The sequence below is a fragment of the Glycine max genome, chromosome 13 (genome assembly GCF_000004515.6).
Source record: "Glycine max cultivar Williams 82 chromosome 13, Glycine_max_v4.0, whole genome shotgun sequence".
NCBI lineage: Eukaryota > Viridiplantae > Streptophyta > Magnoliopsida > Fabales > Fabaceae > Glycine > Glycine max.
In genome coordinates this window covers 14,420,751-14,425,786 of record NC_038249.2, presented here as the reverse complement: position 1 = coordinate 14,425,786, position 5,036 = coordinate 14,420,751, and the positions used below count along the sequence as shown (strand labels likewise).

Genomic DNA, 5,036 nt, shown 5'->3' with positions numbered 1-5,036 from the left:
TTTATAGTATTCACCCATAAAAAAAATCATATAATTGGTATAACTTAAAAAAAATTATTAAAAAAATTTAACAAAGATACCATGTATTTGTTATTAGATATATATGCCAATGGATACACTAATTATTTATTTGTAAATATCTTTTACTTTACTTAATTTATCATGATAATAAAATTTATAATTAAAAAAAGCCGTGTAAATGCTATTTTACAAAATATAATATTGGACAAGAGTTTATTAATCAACTAGATGACCAATACTTACGATCTCAGAGCCGGGGTTCTTTCCTTGCAGTCTCTCCCTTACCAAACCCTAGCATCTGACTGAATACCTAAAAAGGGTCTTTAAATAAACATCATAATAAGCTGCTCCTTCCTTCTGTCAAGCTGAACCTTCTGCCTTGTGACTTTGAATTATTAAATTAAAATTCAGCTCATTCATATAAATAGTTAACTAATTATAAGATATAATAACTACTATAACTAGTGGATTAAAATTCACTTCACTTATTATGATTAAGCTCATAATAAAAAGTAAAGTTAATTAATGTTTCTGAAGTGTTTTCAGTTTTCATTCACTACCAATGAAGTTACAGCTGCCAAGTGCTAGAGCCTACAGACACTGCTGCATTCTGGCTACTCAGAAAGGTGAGAGCGATTAGTCATGAGCTATGATCAAGGGCTTCTTTTATGAATCTGTGGACCATTTATTGGACAATAATTGTACTATTTTCAGTGACTCGGTTATTGGTCATCACTAGTTTTTTTTTCAGAACCCCTCTTGAGATGCCCCTCAGTACTACTACCTGTTACTTAATTTAGAGTCTCTCTTACTCTTAACATATCCAAGCCCTACTCATTTTCCTTTTGGTTTTTCTATGTGTCCCTCTCTTTGTGTGTGTCTATATATCACTCTCTCTGGTCTGGTACAAGTAGCAGCAGAAGGAGTGTTCCTACATGCACGAATTTATAACAACACTGGAAGTGGGGATTCTCTCAGGAACATCTCCAACAGTTAAAAAAATAATCTTTTACTTTCTCCTTTCAGAAAGGAATAGGCGAACTTGGTTTTTGTCTTGCTTCGTCTTCTTCCTTCTCCTTATACTCTTCTCCTTTTTCCTCTTAAACTTCTTATCATCCTTTTTTTTTTTTTAGTTTATTTGTCGTTAATAAAGAAGATATTGCATATACTGTAGAACTTGATAGCTTTTTTTTAACTCACTCCAGTAGTCTTATTTACCTTCCTTTTTAATCATGGTTTTTGTTTTTAGAACAAAAAAAAGAGAAAAAACATTTTAGTTAGCTTTCAGTTATGAAATGTGAAGCTTCTCTTAGTGTCTAACCAGCATTGTTTTAAACATGAGATAGGACTGGCCAATTTGATTGGAAACAAGTTTAGTAACTAGTGTATTAACTATAAAAACGGTTCATCTCAAAACGAATGAGAATCGGTCAAATTGGTTTAAAATCAAGTGAAATTCGATAAAAAAAAAATACGATGCAATAATCTGGTTTAAACCAGTTTTTTATTTTATTTTTAAACTTTTCATGTTTGTTTTAATAGAAAATATTTTTAAAATAATAAAACATTATTTTGCCAATTACTATTAGTTTTATCTAATTAAATATGTAATTTAATCATTTAAATTAGTTTATTATTTATATTTTTATTTATATTAATTAATTAAAATATTATATGATATTAAAATATAAATTTAATTACTACCAATTTAATTAATTAAAATTCAACTACAGTTACACTAATTAAAAAATAGTTTACCGCTATACTTTTATCAATTCAATAATTATCAAACCATTTTTTAAAATATTACTAACAAATATCGTGCTTTTTCGTATGTAATTTTTCACGAAAGTGATTTTAAGAAATTAATAGTTATAACTTTAACATTACAAATTTGATTCCTCAGTTCTCAACTTATTTTTAAAACATGCTATACTATAAGTAGATGCTGAAGCTTCTATCTGCAATTCTATGGCTGATATATAGTTACTTAGAGTTTTTGGTTTGTTAGTGCACAAGTTGTCTTAGGGTTTTCCATGTCATGTGTATTTGTGATGTGGAATTGAAGCAATAGAATTAATTTATGACTTATATTATTTATAGATTATTTTTAATAATATACAAAATCGTGTAAATTAACAATTAACAAGGACCTGGTTTGGTATTTGGGGTATTCTATAACTCCTTAAATTCTCTGTTTCTCTCTTAATCCAACCATATCGGTTCTCATCACTTTCTGCATGTTTCAGGGTTGTCCAATGTTTGAAAATCAATTAATGAAGGAAAATTCAGTGAAAATTTTCTTCATTTACACTCGTGCCTGGGGGAAATTTTAGGGTTTGGAAGTTGGTATACATCTACCTCCTCCAGTTTCTTGCATTGGTGAAGACTACACCAATTCCAAATCGTCTTTGACAAATGAAGAAGAGAAGAAAACTTGCATACGTTTCTGTATCTTCTCACTAATTAACTTTCTTCTGATGAAAGACATGCGTTGATTAATTAATCCACTTGTGTGGGTGTCAGATGTTAGCTTCTAACAGAAAAATTATCGCAAGTTGCCCCCATGCATATCTCTCTGCAATAGTATTGTGTGGTCCTAAGTGAGTGTCGTAAAAGATAACATCGATCATATGTTGGTCCCTCACCTATATATGTAGCTTTACATTGTCCAAAGTAGTTATCAACTATCATACACAAAGACTTGACAATTCTCTCGGACTAGACACCACAACTTTTGAATCTTACTAGCTAAATGACTTATCTAAAGTGGGTTTCTTCTGTTTCCTCTCCCATGTGATGCTTTCCCGTGTTTTTGTTCTCTCTCTCTCTCTCCATTTTTATCTCTTATTCCGTTCACTTCCTTTCATCTTTTCATTGTCTCATTCCAAAGCGTATGAGAGGATTTGTAAAATGTGGAAATTTAGTTTTCCTAAAATAGTATTAAGAAAAAAAATCAAATGTCGTGTACTAATAGATAGATGTTAGATTTTCTTTTGTGGATATAATCCTGTGCAATAAAAATTAATGTAATAATTTCAGTGATATATGCATCATATTTTTATTATAGAAACCAACAATATGTATACTAACAATTTAATTTTCACTATTAAAAAAATTATGCCAATGGAGATAGTTATAACTTATCATTCTTTTACTGTTAATTTCTTTTTAAAAAATTTCAAGATCAATGTATAACGAAAAACATTTAGAAAATATCTCAGAGTGTAGTAACAAACAGAACGCATGCAGAAATTTATAAGGCTTTTTTTTAAAAAAGGAAAATTTATTTATTTAATTTATAAGGCTTTGCTGTTAATAAGAACGACGTTTTCTTTGATGCTATTTTGTCTTGCTTCTATGGCCCCCCATGTGATGCGTTTCAGTAACCAAATCTTTTGTAGTTGTCGATAAAGTGTGCTAGCCGCTTTTTGAAGCGTGTAGCAAATGGTCCATTGAGGTTATTAGTTGTGTTCCTTTGTCTTAGAGAAACAAATTAATTTCCCATCAAACATTTTCCTTACACTCTTTCTTTCACATTTACAATCTTATGCGTCATGCTAGCTTTAGCATAGATAATTACTTTTACATAACGTTTACATAGAGGAAGAGCAACTCGTACATTTCTTTCTTATCGGAATTGAAGACAGCTTCAAAAGTTAACAATAATAATTTATATAATCTTCTCAAATTGAGTTAAATTTCTTAACAATTAAGACATCAAAACAATTAATTTTGAAAAAAACTTTTTACTTTTTCTAATTTTGGCAAATGGATCAATGAGAATAGAATACCAAGAAATATCAACCCTAATCCCCTCCTAACTACCATTATCAATGAAGAAATCATTGTCCATCATGCCTGACCATAAAATGATAAGATGTAGACTTCCAAATTTATTTGACCAATAGGGTAATATCTCACGTGGCCCCCTATGTGCCATTGCTTTATCTTTCAGTGCGGCGTGGTCGGTTCCATTCCGGCATCTTCCTTTTCTCCAAGCTGCGGGCTTAACTTAACCAATTTATTCTACGCAATCAAATTTCCAATACACAAGTTTGAAACCTTGATAAATAGGGTTGTTCCAGATTGACATCAAAAGTAAGGTGCACAATTCGTCCTTCACCATAATTTGCATGAAATCAAACAGTGGTAGGTATTCGTGTTTGTTTTCACTGCATATATATATCATCTACATCTAGGGTTTATGTATAAGCCTCTTCAATTATGCACGTTTTCGATGTTAAACTTGATCTTACAGTGTGTTTGCATTGAATAATCACATAGTAGTCGGTGCACCCCACTAATTGTGGATTCAAGAGTTGTTACTTAGTTGCATTTGTTATTCTCTTAGGTTTTTTCCTTCGTTAATGTTAATTATTTTAGCCTCTCTAATCCCCTCCAAATCGATCACAATAGAATATGATTCAATTCATTGTGTAATATGTCTAACAGTTGCTCAGTAAGAAATATCTTTGTCATGTGTTCTTCTCATATTGATCCATATGAGAAATTCTGACTTAGATTGCTATATTTAAGATGGATTTCGTTCTTCTAAATTGAATTCTTTTTAAAGAAAAACGCAAGGAATTTCAACTCTTAGATAACGAAATCAATTATGAATCACAATAAAATTTGATATTCTTAGAGATGTTATAATAGGATTATTCACATATTTCTTCATGAAGCTAACATATCATCTTCGGTTAAGTTAAATTGCTTTAAGAAAGGATACTTTGATCTGAATTGATATGTACCTTATAACCTCATCTAGACTGAGTTTTCAATTAATTTCAATAATTGTCCTGAAGTAGCAGTTTAATTTCAATTTCCATCTATCTTATATTTCTCAATCTTAATTTCATAGTTTTCTGAAGCAGATACCAGCAAATAGTGACAAGCAGAAAATTCATACTGAAACTAGGAGGTTCATTGTAGAAGGTGGAAGAAGAGAAGTTTTCCACGACCCGACAACCCAACAACAACCACTGCCAGAAATTATACAATGATCAACA

At 30.5% G+C, this 5,036-nt stretch overlaps 1 long non-coding RNA gene across 1 annotated transcript; it reads left to right on the top strand.

Moving 5' to 3' along the window:
* Positions 1 to 1,752: 1,752 nt before the first annotated feature.
* Positions 1,753 to 4,987, top strand: LOC102667100 (uncharacterized). Its single transcript, XR_417426.4, has 2 exons — positions 1,753 to 4,173; positions 4,902 to 4,987. It is a non-coding gene; the product is annotated as an uncharacterized lncRNA (long non-coding RNA).
* Positions 4,988 to 5,036: the final 49 nt, after the last annotated feature.